This window comes from Kogia breviceps, chromosome 6 (genome assembly GCF_026419965.1).
Source record: "Kogia breviceps isolate mKogBre1 chromosome 6, mKogBre1 haplotype 1, whole genome shotgun sequence".
In the NCBI taxonomy this organism is placed as follows: domain Eukaryota; kingdom Metazoa; phylum Chordata; class Mammalia; order Artiodactyla; family Physeteridae; genus Kogia; species Kogia breviceps.
In genome coordinates, this window is record NC_081315.1 from 33,400,080 (window position 1) to 33,420,573 (window position 20,494).

At 39.1% G+C, this 20,494-nt stretch overlaps 1 long non-coding RNA gene across 1 annotated transcript in view; it reads left to right on the top strand.

Annotated features, from left to right (window-relative positions):
• The window catches only part of LOC136794417 (uncharacterized), an 88,887-nt gene extending 69,700 nt beyond the window's left edge, over positions 1 to 19,187 (top strand). Inside the window, exon 3 of the long non-coding RNA XR_010841191.1 lies at positions 18,852 to 19,187. This is a non-coding gene — a long non-coding RNA (uncharacterized lncRNA). The remainder of the gene's footprint in view (positions 1 to 18,851) is intronic.
• Positions 19,188 to 20,494: the final 1,307 nt, after the last annotated feature.

Below are 20,494 nucleotides of genomic sequence, written 5' to 3' on the forward strand. Positions count from 1 at the left end.
CATAGTTACGATTTTTTGTGTGTGTGTTTGTGTAATGAGAACTCTTTTATGATCTACTCTCTTAGGAACTTTCAAGTGTGCAATACATTATTGTTAACTATAGTCACCATGCTGCATATTACATTCCCAGATCATATTCATCTTATAACTAGAAGTTTATATCCTTTGACTACCTTCACCAGTTTCTCCTGTGAGTGGCTTAAGATAGGAGCCTAGTTTTATTTTTCTGCATGTGAATATCCAGTTTTCCCAGCACCATTTATTGAAAAACTCTTTTTTCCCCACTGGGTATTCTTGGCTCTCTCATCAAATATTAGTTGACCCTGTATGCATGGGTTTATTTCTGGGCTCTTTATTCTATTGCATTGATCTATATGTCTGTTCTTATGCCAGTACCATGCTGTTTTGATTACTATAGGCTTATATATAGATTGAAATCTGGAAATGTGATGCCTCCAGCTTTGTTCTTCCTTCTCAAGTTTGCTTTGGCTATTCTAAGTCTTTTGTGTTCCATAAAAATTTGAGAATTGTTTTTTCTATTTCTGTAAAAAAAGTCACTGGAATCTTAATAAAGATTGCACTGAATCTATAGATGGCTTTGAGTAGTATGGACATTTTAACAATATTGATTCTTCCAATCCATGAACAAAGGATATCTTTCCATTTATTTGTTTCTTCTTCAATTTCTTTCACTGGTGCCTTATAGTTTTCAGTGTACAAATCTTTTATTTCCTTGGTTAAAATATTACTGAGTATTTTATTGTTTTTGATGCTATTGTGAATGAGATTGTTTATGTCTTTTTTAGATAGTTCCTTGTTAGTGTTTTGAAATACAACTGATTTTTATATGTTGGCATTGTATCTTGCAACTTTACTGAATTCATTTATTAGTTCTAACAGCTTTTTGGTAGACTCTTTAGGGTTCGCTATATATAAGATCATGTCATCAGCAAACAGGCACTATTTTACTTCTTCTTTTCTGATTTAAATACCTTCTTAATTCTTTTCCTTACCTGATTGCTCTGGCTAGAACTTTCAGTACTATATTGAATGGATGTGGTAAGGGAGGGCATCCTTGTCTTGTTCCTGGTCTTAAAGGGAAAACTTCCAACTTTTACCTGTTTAACCTTTCATGTTAGCTGTGGGCTTGCCACATATGGCCTTTATTATACTGAGGTACATTCCTTCTAAATATAATGTGATGAGAGTTTTTATCATGAAATCATATTGAATTTTGTCAAATGCTTTTTCTGCATCTCTTGAGATGATACATGATTTTTACCTTTTATTCTATTAATGTAATGTAACACATTTATTGATTTGTGTATTTTGAACCATCCTTGTATCCCAGGGATGAATCACACTTAATCATGGTTTAATGTCATTGTAATGGGCTGTTGAATTCAGTTTGCTAGTATTTTGTTGAGAATTTTTGCATGTATATTCATTAGGGATATTAACTGTAGTTTTCTTTCCTTCTAGCATCCTTATCTAGCTTTGATAGATGAGTTTGGCTAATGCTGGCCTTTTTTTTTTTTTTTTTTTTGGTTTTTTTTTTTTTTGCGGTACGCGGGCCTCTCACTGTTGTGGCCTCTCCTGTTGTGGAGCACAGGCTCCGGACGTGTGGGCTCAGCGGCCATGGCTCACGGGCCCAGCCACTCCGCGGCATGTGGGATCTTCCCAGACCGGGACACGAACCCGTGTCCCCTGCATCGGCAGGCGGACTCTCAACCACTGCGCCACCAGGGAAGCCCAAATGCTGGCCTTTTAAAATGAGTTTGGGTGTGTTCCCTCCACTTCAATTTTCTGGAAGAGTTTGAGAAGAATTGGTGTTAATTCTTCTTTAAATATGTGGTAGGATTCACAGGTGAAACCATCTGGTCCTGTGTTAGGAGGTTTTTGATTACTAATAAATATCCTTATTCATTATTAGTCTGTTCAGATTTTCTATTTTTTCATGATTCAGTCCTAGTATGTTGTATGTTTCTAGGAATTTATCCATTTACTCTATGTTGTCTAATTTGTTGGTGTTTAATTATTCATAGTAGTCTCTTTTGATCCTTTGTATTTCTGTGATATTAGTTGTAATGTCTCCTCTTTCATTTATAATTTTATTTATTTGAGTCTTTACTCTTTGTTTTCTTGGTTTGTCCAGCTACAGGTTTGTCAATTTTGTTTATTTCTGCTCTAATCTTTATTACTTTCTTCCTCCTGCTAAATTTGGGCTTAGTTTGTTCTTCTTCTAGTTCTTTGAGGTTTAATGTTAGGTTGTTTATTTAAGATCTTTTTTTCTTAATGTATGGGTTTATAGCTACAAATTTTTCTCTTAGAACTGCTTTTCCTGCATCCCATAAGTTTTGGTATGTTGTTTCCATTTTTGTTTATCTCGTTTTTATTTGTTTGTTTGTTTTTATTTCTTGTTTAACAATTAAAGAGTGTGTTGTTTAATTTCCCTTTTTTTGGTTAATTTTCCAGCTTTCTTCTGGTTATTGATTTATGATTTCATACCCTTTGTGGTCAGAAAAGTTACTTGATATGATTTTTATGTTCTTGGATTTTCCGTGACTTGTTTTGTGGCCTAGCATATGATCTATCCTAGAAAATGCTCTGTTGGTGCTTGAGAAGAATGTGTATTCTGCAGCTGTTGGATAGCATGTTCTCTATATGTCTGTTAGGTCCATTTGGTTGATAGTGTTGTCTGAATCAGTTGTTTCCTTATTGATTATCTGGATGATTTATCCATTGTTGAGAGTGTGGTATTAAAGTCCTCAACTATTATTGTATTGCTGTTTATTTCTCATTTTAGTTCTGTTAGTATTGGCTTTATACACTTAGTTGCTCCAATGTTGTGTGCATAAATATTTACTATTGTTCCAGCTTCTTGCTGGATTGACTCCTTTGTCATTACATAATGACCTTCATTATCTCCTGTGACCATTTTTAGCTTAAAGTCTATTTTGTTTGATGTAAGTATAGCCATCCTGGCTTTCTTTTGGTTACCATTTGCTTGAAATACCTTTCTCCATTCCTTTACTCTCAGCCTGTGTGTGTCCTTAAAGCTAAAGTGAATCTCTTATAGGCAGCATATTGTTGGATCTTTTTGTTTTAATCCCTTCAGCCATTCTGTGTCTTTTGGTTGGAAAATTTAATCCACTTACATTTAAAGTAATTATTGATAGGTAAGGACTTACTATAGTCATCTTATTTTGTTCTGGCTGTTTTGTAGTTCCTTTGTTCCTTTCTTCCTCTTTTGCTGTTTTTCCTTGTAGGTTGATAATTTTCCATAGTGGTATGCTTTGATTACCTTCTTTTATCTTTTATGCCTTTACTGTAGGTTTTCTTTGACATTACTATGGGGTTTACATAAAACATTTTATAGATAGTCTATTTAATGCTGATAACAACTTAACATTGTCACATATAAAATCTCTACTCTTTCACTTACCTCCTACCCTATAATTTATGTTTTTAATATCATAATTTACTTCCTTTTATATTGTGTATCCATTAACAAATTATGGTAGCTATCATTATTCTTAATACTTTTGCCCTTTAAAATTTTGTACTACAGTTAAGTGATTAAAACACCACTATATTGCAATATTAGAATATTCTGAATTTGACTATATTCTCACTTTTAACAACATATTTTATATTTTCATGTTTTCTTGTTATTATTTAGTGTCTATTCATTTCAGCTGGAAGAACTTCTTTCAGCATTTCTTCTTTAAGAGGATTATTCTTAATGCTTTGTGACACAGTTCATAGATTTTTTTTTTATAGTCAGTTATTAGACCTTTGTTGGTTTTATGTTTACCTGATTCTTCATGATCCTTGTATCCTCATGTTGGTATCTCCATATTTGAGTAAGTGGTCTTTTTTCCTAGACTTCACAGGTTTGCTTTGGCAGGGAAAGACCAACACCAATCAGTTCAGCTTGGTGTACTAGATGGGTCAGTGGTCATTCCTGCAAGTAGGCAAGACTTGCTATTGGGATGTCTAGTTGGGCTAGATCACTGTCCATGCTCTGAAGTTAGGGGAAGGTATTGCTCTCTGGCTCCTGAAAGTTGGGTGGGCCTGCTTCCTGGGCTCCATATTCAAGCAGGGCTGCTGCATGAGCTCCTTTGTTGGGCCAGGCTGCTGTCTCTTTTCTGTTGAGACCATTAGCTGGTTCCTGTAAGCACCTCTGGTCAGGCAAGTTTGCAGTCTTTGTTCCTTGGCAGGGCAGTGCCACTGGTTAGACTCTGTGATGGGCAGAGCGACAGGCTGGGCTCCCCAGTGGCTCCTGTTCAGGTGGGGCCTCAGTCTGTGCCCTATAATCAAGCAGGGCTGCAAGCTGGGCTTTGTGATCAGGTAGGCCATTTGCTGTGCTCTGCTGTTGGATTAGGTCACTGGCTGGGGTTTCTTGTCAGGCAGGGCTTCCAACTGTATCCTGCAGTTGGGTGGGGTTGGGGACTATGCTCTGCAGTTGGGCATGGTCTCTGTCTGAGCTCTAGTAAGGTGGGGCTGTAGGCTATGCACCAAGATTGAGTGACGTCACTGGCTGGGCACCCTGCCTGAGGGACACCAAAGGTTGTGTTCAGCAATCAGGCATGCCCTATTGCTGGGCTCTGCTCTTGGTGGGGTTGTAAGCTATGCTCCCTGGCTGGGCGTATGGTAGGCTAGTCTCTAAGGCTGCCCACAGTGACTGTTCAGGTACCCTGGTTTTGTGGGACCAGAGGCTGTGCTCAATGGTTGGGCAAGGCTGCTGGCTTGGCTCACTGTCTGAGGTGGGCTGTCAGATGGGCTCCTCACTGCCTGGGTTCTCTGGCTAACTTCCTTGGGGGGTGGGGCTGAAGGTTACACTCTGCAGTTGGGTGGAGATTCAAACTTGCTTCTCTGCCTGGGTGGGGCCATAGAACTGGCTCCATTGCTCATATTACCCATTGACTAGGGACCGAAATCAGGCAAAACTGCCAACTAAGCTCCTTGGACAGACAGGGCCACTGACTTAACTCTACAGATGGGGAGAGTCACTAGCTGGGATGTCTGCTTGGGCACAGCTGAAAGCACTAACATTGTCTCCGAGATCTGAGCACTGGTTGCTCTAAGCCTTGATCTTCTTCTTCATCTCTATCTGCTCCCAGTGGTCAAGCCCTGCAGATTCCCCCAGTGACCCCTGTGAGGCAAGACCCTAGTGGGTCTCCTGGGAAGTATCCCACTATGCTGGGGGAGCTGAATGTCCACCTTGGGTTTTCCTTTCTCACTGGAGAAACCATAGGCCCAGAGCACCCTCTCATTGTGACACTGTCCCAGCCTGGGGGAGGGATGAAAGTGAAACTACACCTCTTACCCTTCTAATGTGGCTCTTCATGGTCTCTGGGATGCAGGGGTGTGCTTCAGCCTCACCCTCAGGTTCTGGGATTTTCACAATGGTGCATTGTCTCTATAGTAGTTAGTTGGTCCTTTTGTGAGGGAGACTGAAAGAGGGAACAACCCATGTCACCATCTTGATGACATCAGGTCTCCAACATGGGATTTCTTTGTGGGGCAATAAAAATGTTCTAAAATTGATCATAGTGATGGTTGCACAACTCTGAATATACTTTGCTTTTTCCAATGGTCCCTGGACCTGTCACAGCTTTTCTGCTCACTGCCTCCTCATCTTCATCCAAAGAAACATCTGAATTGGCTGGACAGCAGGTGTAGGAGTCAGCTGAACCAGAGCTATCTAAAAACTTTAGACTTCCTCCCTTGGCCATTTTTAGAAGCCTGATTCAGATCTTAGAGCACTTCTAAGACATGTCCACAGCACACTGCCTAGGACACCTGGGACATAGTAGGTGATCAGTAAATTGAACTGCATTTGTCACCTCTCATTGGTCTCTCTTTAGGGCAGAGAAATGATGTAAAGTATTCTTGTTCATATTGACCTGTGTGTGGCATTCAAATGTCACCAAATGCAGAGCCGTTTAGCCCTGCATGGAACTCCAGGGATGCTTTTCCAGAGTGCTTGTTCAAGCTCACAAAAGCCCTTTGTGGGTCCCTCCTGGGCACATTATATCATCCTCTAAGCCATTAAATCAATCTATTTTAATTGCATAATGACTCCCAGTTTTGAATCTGTGGAAAATCCATTCCCACCTCCATCTGTATCTTCAGCAGCAGATTTCCAATGTCCTGAGAGCAGCAAGGCTTTTTGTCCTCCCTGTAGCCCTGCAGCCACCAGGGGCCAAAGACCAATTTGCTGTAATGAATTTAATATGTTTAGTCTGAGCCATATAGTTCCAGGCCAGCCAGAGAGGTTCTCTTTAGGGTTACTTTCCATTAAGTGAATCAAAGAAGCATGTCGTCAACTTAGGGCTGAGTGTGCAAACCCTTCTGGGGCCAACATCATTCCAAGTTCAACCAGCTTCTGAGCCACTTTTTGGGCTGTCCCAAGACCTTTTTGGCAGCAGTTTACCATGCCACTGGCTCCTTGAATCTACACTAGACCATTCTCAAGTGTTTGTCATAACTCTTGGAAGATATGTTTGTTGATTTCTCATCTAAAAGTTGGCCCTTCTTAGTGACAAGAAATAGTTTTGTAAGGGATCAGTTCCCTTGGATATCTTGGGAACCTGTTTTTTACGTGAGTTACAATTATCTATATTTAAACTACACTTCAAGATTATATTTTCAAAGGAAGCCAAATGCAAAATAGTTTAGGGATTGCTAAAGTTTAAAGGCTTCAAGAGATTATCTGGTCCAGGTCTATGACTCTAGAAATAGACTACTAAGACCTCCAGGACCAAGGACAACAATCTTAAATGAAAGTTCCAGAGCTTGAGGACCTTCAAGATGGAGGAGGAGTAAGAAGTGGAGATCACCTTCCTCCCCACAAATACATCAAAAATACACCTACATGTGGAACAACTCCTACAGAACACCTACTGAACGCTGGCAGAAGACCTCACACTTCCCAAAAGGCAAGAAACTCCCCATGTACCTGGGTAGGGCAAAAGAAAAAAAAGAGACAAAAGAAGAGGGATGGCACCTGCACCTCTGGGAGGGAGCTGTGAATGAGGAAAGGTTTCCACACACTAGGAAGCCCCTTAAGTGGCAGAGACAGGGGGATGGGCGGGTGGGAAAACTTTGGAGCCACAGAAAAGAGTGCAGCAACAGGGGTGCAGAGGGCAAAGCGGAGAGATTCCCGCACAGAGGATCCCTTCCAACCAGCACACACCAGCCTGAGAGGCTTGTCTGATCACCCGCTGGGGCGAGTGGGGGCTGAGAGCTGAGGCTCAGGCTTTGGAGGTCAGATCCCAGGGAGAGGAGTAGGGTTGGCTGGGTGAACACAGCCTGAGGGGGATAGTGCACCACGGCTAGCTGGGAGGGAGTCCAGGAAAAACTCTGGACCTGCCTAAGAGGCAAGAGACCACTGTTTAGGGGTGTGTGAGGAGAAAGGATTCAGAGCACCGCCTAAATGAGCTTCTGAGACAGGCACAAGCTGCGACTATCAGCGCAGACACCAGAGATGGGGCATGAAACGCTAACGCTGCTGCTGCAGCCAGCAAGAATCCCGTGTGCAAGGACAGGTCACTATCCACACCTCCCCTCCCATGAGTCAGTGCAGCTCACCACTGCCAGGGTCCTGTGATCCAGGGACAAGTTCCCTGGGAGAACACACGGCCTGCCTCAGGCTGTAGCAATGTCACGCTGGCCTTGGCCATTGCAGGCTCACCATGCATTCCATGCCCCGCCCTCCCCCTGGCCTGAGAGAGACAGAGACCTCTAATCAGCCACTCCTTTAGACCCTCCTGTCTTGGCAAAGAACAGATGCCAGAGGGCAACCTACATATCAAGGCGGGCCAAATCCAAAGCTGAACCCCAGGAGCTGTGCAAACAAAGAAGAGAAAGGGAAATTTCTCCATGCAGCCTCAAGAGCAGTGGATTAAATCTCTATAATCAACTTGACGTACCCTGCATCTATGGAATACCTGAATAGACAATGAATCATCCAAAATTGAGGCAGGGGATTTTGGCAGCAACTGTAGACTTGGGGTTTCCTGTATGCCACTGACTACTTTCTGATTTATATGTTTTCCTTAGTTTAGGTTTTAGTGCTTGTTATCATTGGTGGACTTGTTAATTGGTTTGATTGCTCTCTTGTTTTTTTTTAATTACTTTTTAAATTTTTTATTTTAATAATATTTTTTAATTTTAATAACTTTTTATTTTATTCTATTTCATTTTATTTTTCTTTCTTTATTCTTTGTTCTCTCTTTTCTTCTGAGCCATGTGGGGGACAGGGTCTTGGTTATATGACTGGGTGTCAGGACTGAGCCTCAGAGGTGGAAGAGCCAACTTCAGGACATAGGACCACCAGAGACTTTGCAGCTCCAAGTAATATCAATTGTTCAGAGCTCTCCCAGATCTCTGTCTCAATGTGAAGACCCAGCTCCCCCCAACGGCCAGTAAGCTACAGTGCTAGACACCCTATGCCAAACAACTAGCAAGACAGGAACACAACACCACCCATTAGCAGAGAGACTGCTTAAAATCATAATAAGGTCACAGACACCTGAAAACACACTGCTGGACATGGCCCTGCCCACCAAAAAGACAAGATCCAGCCTCATCCACCAGAACACAGCACCATTCCCCTCCACCAGGAAGCCTACGCAATCCACTGAATGAACCTTAGCCACTGGGGGCGAACACCAAAAACAACGGGAACTATAAACCTGCAGCCTGTGAAAGGAGAACCCAAACATGGTAAGTTAAGAAGAATGAGAAGACAGAGAAACACACAGCAGATGAAGGAGCAAGGCAAAAACCCACCAGGCCAAACAAATGAAGAGGAAATAGGCAGTTTACCTGAAAAAGAATTCAGAGTACTGATAGTAAAGCTGGTCCAAAATCTTGGAAATAGAATGGAGAAAATATAAGACACATTTAACAAGGACCTAGGAGAACTAAAGAGCAAACAAACAGTGATGAACAACACAATACATGAAATTAAAAATTCTCTAGAAGGAATCAATAGCAGAATAACTGAGGCAGAAGAACAGATAAGTGACCTGGAAGATAAAATAGTGGAAATAGCTACCACAGAGCAGAATAAAGAAAAAAGAATGAAAAGAATTGAGGACAATCTCAAAGACCTCTGGGACAACATTAAACACACAAATATTAGAATTATAGGGTCCCAGAAGAAAAAGATAAAAAGAAAGGGACTGAGAAAACATTTGAAGAGATTATAGTTGAAAACTTCCCTAATATGGGAAATGAAATAGTAAGTCAGGTCCAGGAAACACAGAGAGTCCCATGCAGGATAAATCAAAGGAGAAACACACCAAGATACATATTAATCAAAGTATCAAAAATTAAGTACAAAGAAAAAATATTAAAAGCAGCAAGGGAAAAACAACAAATAACATACAAGGGAATCCCCATAAGATTAATAGCTGATCTTTCAGCAGAAACTGTGAAAGCCAGACGGGAGTGGCAGGATATATTTAAAGTGAGGAAAGGAAAAAACCTACAACCAAGATTACTCTACCCAGCAAAGATCTCATTCAGATTTGATGGAGAAATTAAAACCTTTGCAGACAAGCAAAAGGTAAGAGAATTCAGCATCACCAAACCAGCTTTACAACAAATGCTAAAGGAACTTCTCTAGGCAGGAAACACAAGAGAAGGAAAAGACCTACAATAAGAAACCCAAAACAATTAAGAAAATGGTAAAAGGAACATACATATCAATACCTACCTTAAATATAAATGGATTAAATGCTCCCACCAAAAGTCTATACTGGCTGAATGGATACAAAAACAAGACCCATATATATGCTGTCTACAAGAGACCCACTTCAGACCTAGGGACACAAACAGACTGAAAGTGAGGGGATGGAAAAAGAAAAAATAGACTTAAAAATAAAGACTATGACAAGACACAAAGAAGGACACTACATAATGATCAAGGGATCAATCCAAGAAGAAGATATAACAATTATAAATATATATGCACCTAACATAGGAGCACCTCAATACATAAGGTAAATGCTAACAGCCTTAAAAGGAGAAATCGACAGTAACACAGTCATAGAGGGAACTTGAACATGATACTTTCACCAATGGACAGATCATCCAGAATGAAAACAATTAAGGAAACACAAGCTTTAAATGATACATTAAACAAGATGGACTTAATTGATAATTATAGGACATTACATCCAAAAACAACAGAATACACTTTCTTCTCAAGTGCTCAGGGAACATTCTCCAGGATAGATCATATCTTGGGACACAAATCAAACATGGGTAAATTTAAGAAAATTGGAATCATATCAAGTATCTTTTCCAACCACAATGCTATGAAACTAGATATCAATTACAGGAAAAAAATCTGTAAAAAATACAAACACATGGAGGCCAAACAATACACTACTTAATAACCAAGAGTCCACTGAAGAAATCAAAGAGGAAATCAAATGACAATGAAAACACAACAATCCAATACCTATGGGATGCAGCAAAATCAATTCTAAAAGGGAAGTTTATAGCAATACCATCCTACTTCAAGAAACAAGAAACATCTCATATAAACAACCTAACCTTACACCTAAAGTAATTATAGAAAGAACGAAAAAAACCCCAAAGTTAGCAGAGGAAAGAAATCGTAAAGATCAGATAAGAAATAAATGAAAAAGAAATGAAGGAAAAGATAGCAAAGATCAATAAAAGTAAAAGCTGGTTCTTTGAGAAGATAAACAAACTTGATAAAACATTAGCCAGACTCATCAAGAAAAAAAGGGACAAGACTCAAATCAATAGAATTAGAAATGAAAAAGGAGAAGTAACAACTGACACTGTAGGAATACAAAGGATCATGAGAGATTACTACAAGCAACTATATTCCAATAAAATGGACAACCTGGAAGAAATGGACAAATTCTTATAAAAGCAGAACTTTCTGAGACTGAACCAGGATAAATAGAAAATATGAAGAGACCAATCATAAGCCCTGAAATTGAGACTGTGACTAAAAATCTTCCAACAAACAAAATCCCAGGACCAGATGGCTTCACAGGGAATTCTATCAAACATTCAGAGAAGAGCTAACACACATCCTTCTCACACTCTTCCAAAATATAGCAGAGGGAGGAACACTCCCAAGCTCATTCTATGAGGCCACCATCACCCTGATACCGAAGCCAGACAAAGATGTCACAAAGAAAGAAAACTAAAGGCCAATATGACTGATGAACATAGATGCAAAAATCCTCAACAAAATACTAGCAAACAGAATACAACAACACATGAAAAGGATCATATACCATGATCAAGTGAGGTTTATCCCAGGAATGCAAGGATTCTTCAATATATGCAAATCAATCAATGTGATACACCATATTAACAAATTTAAGGAGAAAAACCATATGATCATCCCAATACGTACAGAAAAAGCTTTTGACAAAATTCAACACCTATTTATGACAAAAAACCCTTCAGAAGTAGGCGTAGAGGGAACGTGCCTCAACATAATAAAGGCCATATATGACAAACCCATGGCAAACATCATTCTCAATGGTGAAAAACTAAAACCACTTCTTCTAAAGTCAGGAACAAGACAAGGATGTCCACTCTTGCCACTATTATTCAACATAGTTTTGGAAGTCCTATCCACGGCAATCAGAGAAGAAAAAGAAATAAAAGGAATAAAAATTGGAAAAGAAGAAGTAAAGCTGTCATTGTTTGCAGACGACATGATACTATACATAGAGAATCTTAAGATGTTACCAGAATACTACTAATGCTAATCAATGAAATTGGTAAAGTAGCAGGATACAAAATTAATGCACAGAAATCTCTTGCATTCCTTTACACAAATGATGAAAAATCTGAAAGAGAAATTAAGGAAACACTCCCATTTACCACTGCAACAAAAATAATAAAATATGTAGGAATAAACCTACCTAAGTAGACCTGTATGCAGAAAACTATAAGACACTGATGAAAGAAATTAAAGACGATACAAACAGATGGAGAGATATACCATGTTCTTGGATTGGAAGAATCAACATTCTGAAAATGACTATACTACCCAAAGCAATCTATAGTATCAGTGCAATCCCTATCAAACTACCAATGGCATTTTTCACAGAAGTAGAACAAGAAATTTCACAATTTGTATGGAAACACAAAAGACCCCATATAGACAAAGCAATCTTGAGAAAGAAAAACGGAGCTGGAGGAATCAGGCTCCTGGACTTCAGACTACACTGCAAAGCTACAGTAATCAAGACAGTATGGTACTAGTACAAAAACAGAAATATAGATCAATGTTATAGGATAGAAGGCACAGAGATAAACCCATGCACATATGGTCACCTTATTTTTGATAAAGGAGGCAAGAATATACAATGGAGAAAAGACAGCCTCTTCAATAGATGGTGCTGGGGGGCTTCCCTGGTGGTGCAGTGGTTGGGAGTCTGCCTGCCAATGCAGGGGACGCGGGTTCGTGCCCCGGTCTGGGAAGATCCCACATGCCGTGGAGCAGCTGGGTTTGTGAGCCATGGCTGCTGAGCCTGCACATCTGGAGCCTGTGCTCTGCAACGGGAGAGGCCACAACAGTGAGAGGCCCGCGTACCAAAAAAAAAAATTAAAAAAAAAATAAAAATAAAAAATAAATGGTGCTGGGAAAACTGGGCAGCTACATGTGAAAGAATGAAATTAGAACACTCTCTAACACCATACACAAAAATAAACTCAAAATGGTTTAAAGACCTAAATGTAAGGCCAGATACTATAAAACTCTTAGAGGAAAACATAGGCAGAACACTCTATGACATAAATGACAGCAAGATCCTTTTTGACCCACCTCCTAGAGAAATGGAAAGAAAAACAAAAATAAACAAATGGGACCTAATGAAACTTAAAAGCTTTTGCACAGCAAAGGAAAACATAAAGAAGAGGAAAGGACAACCCTCAGAATGAGAGAAAATATTTGCAAATAAAGCAACTGATGAGGGATTAATCTCCAAAATATACAAGCAGCTCATGCAGCTCAATATCAAAATAAGAAACAACCCAATCCAAAAATGGGCAGAAGATCTATATAGACATTTCTCCAAAGAAGATACATAGATTGTCAACAAACACATGAAAGGATGCTCAATATCACTAATTGTTAGAGAAATGCAAATCAAAATTGCAGTGAAGTATCAACTGACACTGGTCAGAATGGCCATCATCAAAAAGGCTACAAACAATAAATGCTGGAGAGGGTATGGAGAAAAGGGAACCCTCTTACACTGTTGGTGGGAATGCAAATTGATACAGCCACTATGGAGAACAGTATGGACATTCCTTAGAAAACTAAAAATAGAACTACCATACGACCCAGCAATCCCATTACTGTGTATATACCCTGAGAAAACCATAATTCAAAAGAGTCATGTACCTAAATATTCATTGCAGCACTATTTACAATAGGCAGGACATGGAAGCAACCTAAATGTCCATTGACAAATGAATGGATAAAGCAGATGTGGCACATGTATACAATGGAATATTACTCAGCCATAAAAAGAAATGAAATTGAGTTATTTGTAGTGAGGTGGTTGGAACTAGAGTCTGTCATACAGAGTGAAGTAAGTCAGAAAGAGAAAAGCAAATACCATATGCTAACACATATACATGAAATCTAAAAAAAAAAATGTTCTGAAGAACCTAGGGGCAGGACAGGAATAAAGACGCAGACGTAGAGAATGGACTTGAGGACATGGGGAGGGGAAAGGTAAGCTGGGAAGAAGTGAGAGAGTGGCAATGACATATATACACTACCAAATGTAAAATAGATAGCTAGTGGGAAGCACGTGCACAGCACAGGGAGATCAGCTCAGTGCTTTGTTACCATCTAGAGGGTTGTGATAGGGAGGGTGGGAGGGAGACGCAAGAGGGAGGGGATATGGTGAGATATGTATATGTATAACATGTTCACTTTGTTATACAGCATAAATCAACACAACAATGTAAAGCAATTATACCTCAATAAAGATGTTAAAAAAAAAAAGAAAAGAAAAATCCAGGTCTTTTGACAAATAGCTGCTGATACCCATTATATTCATCTACTCATCCATTCATTTATTCCACCATCTTTATGAGCAGGTACTCAGCTAAGCATTAGAGGAATCAAGCATGAATTAAAGAAGGTACCTGACTTTAAAGAATTCATAGTTTGGTATTCGAAACATAAACATCAACAATGTAATGAGTGCTTTAGAAACTTTAGTGCTTTTGAGTCAGAGTGACACAAGGGTTCTTATTACCAAAAGAAAATTGGAACCAAGAAAAGGCCACTCAAAAATGAATTCATTTAAAGTGGAGACCAGCTTTTCCAAGTAAATTAGAGAAGTAAGGTTTCTCCGAGAATTAGTCTTGAAAATTTAAGCTAAAAACATAAAAATAATTTTTATTTATTAAATAAAATTTAGATTATCACTAAATTTTATGTATATTACAATTATATATTAAGACATATAAGGAATGGATCAAATAGCCTTTTGTTGACAAATGGCATTATAGCAGAAGAGTAATAGCACATAGATGGTTTATTTTGCAATATTATGAGTTTCATCAATGTCATTTTATTTTGATATCCAAATCTTCTTATTTTGCATCCCTATATTAATTGACTTTTGTCTTCTTTGATGGCTTTCATGGCATTTAAGCCTGCTAGAGTCTCATTTTTAAATAGCTTTCCATATGATTCCAGCAATTCTCTAAAAAACTTTCCTCACCTTGATAGAACTCCTACATTGCAAGATTTGCAATTTCATGTCACAACTGGAAAGACATCAGGACCAGAAGTAGGAAAATAGACACCAGTGTGAACCTGGGTGGGATATTTTGGTGAGGACCAATGTTATTAATGCAGAGTTGTTGATTAGTAAATATTTTCATGTTATGCTGACTAATAGTTCTTCTCAAACTCTTAGTTGTTAAGATTTGGAAAATGAATTTTTAGATGATAACACTGACCTCCTCCCATGCCGTATATCAAGAGTTCAGGTGGTACAAAGACTGGGAAAATGCTTGAATTAAAAAAAAATTTATCAACAGACAAGAAATGGTTTTATTCCTATGGTAAATTCCTCTGTGACTTTGACTTATCCATTGATATGATCAGTATCGGTTGCATCCAGAGTAATGATTATTAAACTTGTATAAGATCACTGGAGTTATGTTTCTTTCACTTATAATCAAATATGCCCCAGAGGTTTTCTAATTCTAAATTCAGGGAATACTCTTTTACAGAATGATTGGCTCCCAACTACTTATGAATCCTGGAAAATGCGATTTTTGCTATTTTTATTGTATTACTTTCCCAGAATCCCAATCCTTACAGGTTGTTAGAAAGAAGACTGAAAGATGTTTTATGGGGCTTCCCTGGTGGCGCAGTGGTTGGGAGTCCGCCTGCCGATGCAGGGGACGCGGGCTCGTGCCCTGGTCCGGGAAGATCCCACATGCCGCGGAGCGGCTGGGCCTGTGAGCCATGGCCGCTGAGCCTGCGCGTCCGGAGCCTGTGCTCCGCAACGGGAGAGGCCACAACAGTGAGAGGCCTGCGTACCACAAAAAAAAAAAAAAAAAAAAAGAAGATGTTTTATGTTCCAGCCAAGCATTCTTTTACTAAAACACTGAAGATGGCTCCTGGAGTGACAGAATTCCATTGAGCTTACTTTGCAAGCCATTTTCTAGCTTGTTAAATGGAGTGGCTTGTGAAATGGGGTGCCATGAGGTAGAAAATCCAGAATTTTATGTGGAGGATATACAAACATTTCTGAGATTTCTATAATACAAAGAGAATATCCTTAATCTTCCAGAACATTCATTATGCATATGTAGTACAAGGTATATCCTTTAAGGTCTTGTTGGAAAACAGTTTGGAAAAATAGAACAATAGCAAAAAGTGAGATTACTAAGGGCAGAATAAAACCAAACTAGCAGAAACCAAGTATCCCATGCCAGAGTGAAAAGAAAACTTCAGCTTTGGGGACCACTAATATAGGAACATCTTTTAGTTTCAAGTGACAAAAATACAACACAAGCTAGCATTCACTCAATAATGGGAGGTTATAGGCTTACAAAATCAGTCTCAGGACAAAGGATAGTATTGGCCTCTGGAATGACTCAATATCATCCCTGAATGTTCTCAAGACACTCCATCAATGTTGTTAAGTCTATCTCTTTCTCTATTTCTGTTTGTCATCTCTGCTTTTTACCTGTGCTGACCACATCCTTTCTTATCTGTCTCTCCATGAGATGGGAAAAGGTATCCTTCAAGTCATGCCTATAGCTCTGCCACCAGTAATGTAAAGAAGTTCTGTCCCATCAACCTCAGGTGGAACAATTTCAGGAGAGATCTGTTTGCATTACCTGACCATCACTTGTCATCCTGGCTTCCACAATGTCTGAGGACAGAAGGACACTATAATTGGTGGAGTCTAGGTCTTCTGATTTCTCATCAAGCTGAGGGGGTAGGTTATGTTACCAGAAAAAAAAAGAAGAAAAGCTGGTCTGAAAAAGACAACAGCCATTACAGGGACAAATCCCCACCTTCTACCTTCTATTAGTTTTTCTCTTTCCATTCATCTCCTAGTATTACAAAAAAGCTTATGGGTCTTCACAGAGGCCATTTAAACTAACTGAGTCTAATCTGATTTGGACTTGAGTTATATTTTCATTAGTGTAATATCCAATTGGGAAGCAGAATTTACACAGGGATAGGAAGTAATTTACAGATAGTGTGAATTTAGTTTTGTGAGCCTATTTACTGTGATTAAACGCGAGAAATAGTGTGTTTTTCCCCCCTTTAATTTAATTTTAACTGTAATTTGATAAATTAGCAGAGGTGTGGCAGCAAACACGTTGGAAATTTCAGCTTAAAATAAATTATGTCTAAAAATGTCCTGCCTTCTCTCAAAATGTTATGAGAGATATCATATAAAACCCCTTTCATCTTCTTGAATGAAGACAGCAACACATTTAAATAGATTTTAATAGCATTTATGGTTCTTAATGTTTATACTTTAAATATATATATACATTTTTATTCATCTATGGCCTTGAAACCAGTTTTAAAAGTGATTAAGTACACCAAAACTTATTTATCTGGTAAAATTTGCCCTTGGCTTTGTTAAGAATCAGTCCACCCATAAATCAATAAACATATATTGAGCATTTCAATAATGCTGTACCCTGAACTAGGAGCTGTAAGAGACAAAGCAAAAGCCCTCAACGTGTTTACCATTTAGTTAAGGAGAAAAGACTAAGATTTGACATAAGAGAGAAATATGCATGGCCGGAGGCACATAGGAAACTATTAGCGGAATTCAGCGATTCAATGGAAGTCATTTGAGGGAGCCATCAGCTGCACAGGCTTCATGGCACAGGTGGGGTGGGGAGAGCGTTGCAAAGAAGCAATAATGATATTCCTTTTCAGTCACTCTCCCACCTTCTACCCTGAGTTATATAAGCTCAAGTACCCATTTGTAGCAACTGTATTAAGTTAAGGTAATGCTGGGTATTGTAACAAACAAACCCAAGTTATGTAAGAACTCAAACATGATAAAGCTCAAAGTGTGAATTCATGATCACCAAGCAGTGATTCAGAAATGCAGGCTCCTTTCATCGTGTGGTTCTTTCCCCTTCAACATAGGGCTTCCAAAGATGCTTTGCTTGTCTGACTCAAGCCAAAGGAAAGGGGACCATGTGTAGGAGGTTTTCATGAGCCAAGCCTGGAATGGCACATATTCTTTCTGCTCACATTCCCTGGACGAGAAGTCAGGTCTATGGTCACATCTACCCAGCTAAGAAATGTCATCTAGACGTGTACACAGGATAAAGAAGAAACAGGTTTGGTGAATAGTTAGCCATAACATCCATGAACATCCGATTCAAGAAACAAAAAGGAGCGAGGGAACAGGATACGAGCTGTGTTATTTGATAACCTGCTCCTCCACTTTTTAATAAACATGCACTGTGAATCTGATTAATGGAGGAATAACCTTTTCCAATACCAGACACTGATTTGTGGAAGGTGTTCAAAGATGGTTAAGCCTTCTTAGATATGCCCAACTTGTATATGTGTATATGTGCAAAGCAAGAGAAACACCACAGTAAAGCTTCATCACATTCTCATGCAGTGTGTAGTATAAAACGATTGTGTGTCTGTGTTTGTGTGGGTGAGATGAGTGGGTGCATATGTATCTCCATAAATAATATACATGAACTCTGAGGGGGTTAAATTAGGAATTTGGGATTAATATATATACACTACGATATATAAAATGGATAGACAACAAGGACCTACTGTATAGCACAGGCAACTATACTCAATATCTTGAAATAACCTATAATGGAAAAGAATCCTGAATCACTTAGCTGTACACCTGAAACTAACACAACATTGTAAATCAAATATACTTCAATAAAAAAATTTTAATATATATGTAAACAAGGCTCTGCTATTATGTCGATAGTAGAATATGCATGTTTCTCAAACTAAGTAGATATATATGTTAAGCTACCAGTAGAGTGTAAGATATAAGTAGTAAGTTTTCAAAACTTACTTTCATCTACACGAAGGAAATTTTAACAGTTTTAGTTGAATGTAAACACCCTATTTGGGAGATGATGGGTGTTATGGATTGAATTGTGTCCCCAAGAGAGATGCAATGAAATCTTAACCCCTTGCATCTCTGAGGGTGATCTTATTTGGAAATGGGGTCCTTGCAGATGTAATCACATTAAAGGGAGGTCATACTGGATTGGGCTGGGCTCTAATCCAATGACTAATAACCTAATAAGCAGATATTTTGACACAGAGTGACACAGACACACAGAGAGGACACCATGAGAAGATGGCGGCACAGACTGGAGGGATGCATTTACAAGCCAAAGAACACCAAGGGTTGCCAGCAACCACCAGGAGCAGGGAGAGAGGCATGGAATAGATTCTCTCTCAGAACCTCCAGAAACAGCCAACCCTGCCAACACCTGATTTTCAGACTTCCAGCCTCCAGAAACGTGAGAGAATAAATTTTGGTTGTTTTAAGCCACCCAGTTTGTGGTAATTTGTAACAGCAGCCCTAGGGAACTAACACATGGGTTATACATTTATTTGTAGTATTGACACTTATCTCTTATAAACTTTCAACTTACCCATTTTCATGCTTATAAAAGGTATGAGCAAGAACATAAGAACCGTGACTCTGTCCATTGCCAACAAATGGGGATAACAGTCCCTTTTATAAAAATCACTTTGGTCTTATAAACAACTGAATTTGAGAAAACGTTCCAGAAACTAGCCAGTTTGTAAGGAAAAGAGCTGTGTCATATATATTTATGTCATGAGAGGTGCATCTAATTGCATTACATACATGGAGAGAACAGAAAATCAATCATTTTTCAATTCATGGACTACCTAATTGGGAGTTTTGCTTTTCTCACAAATGAACATTAAAAAAAAAACCCAAACTAGCAATGCTTGTATGCCTCTTCTTAAAAAGCTAGTTCAGACTCAATGCCTCTGAGCTTCCATTTAGGTCAACTGGATGCTCATGTGACAGCGACATTGTTAAGTGTCTTAGGTTGTCCCAACCCCATGAGACTGATGAACTTGACCATGATGTTACCAGTGACAGGCTGTGTCTCATGGCTGGGCCATGGTGGGGAGCTGCCCTAGCCCTCATCTATTGCAGTGGGTCTGACACACCATGCTTGAGAGTAGGAGGTCGACACTCGTGCTGGTTTCACAAGCAATTGTGCCTTTACTTCCTTCTTAGAGCACATTTAGCACCTTCCAGAATACAGTTTCTCTTTTAGGGGCTTCCTACTTTTATTGAGAAATTGGGACAGGCAGCTAAAACTTGTAGTAACACTTTAGATTTTGTGTCTGGTTATAATTACACTCATGGGGAAAATGCACACATAAACATTCTTCACTTTTAGTTTCATGTAAGAAAGTCTATGTAGATACCATTCACCAAATACAAACCTCTTGGTTCACCTGCGAGCAGGAATGATTGAGATTGCATCATTTCTCAAGAGGAGTAGAGAGTAGGTCAGGAATAGGCATGATTCTTCATACTGAGCCATAAAACACTAAGATAGCATTAATTACAAAGGTTCCTCTATTCCATTCTTTTAAGGCACAGGCGACACATGAAAACAATTTCCTGTACTTTGTCTTTTGATTTAATGCTTGCTATAGACATGTGTTACATTTTAATGGGGGCGTGGTTAGAGGAGAAATTGTACTCAAACTATACAGTCACAAGAGTGTGGTGGATAAGTTTCTCTCAGAGATGGAAAGAATTATATTATTAACCACATAAATTAGATTTGGGATACTTGACAGAATTCTATGATCTATTTCCATGTTGTTTATAATGCTGGGACCCTGTGTTTCTCAGAGAGGTCCCCTATAATTCTTTACCCTGCTGGTTTGTTTGTTGGTTTAATTAAG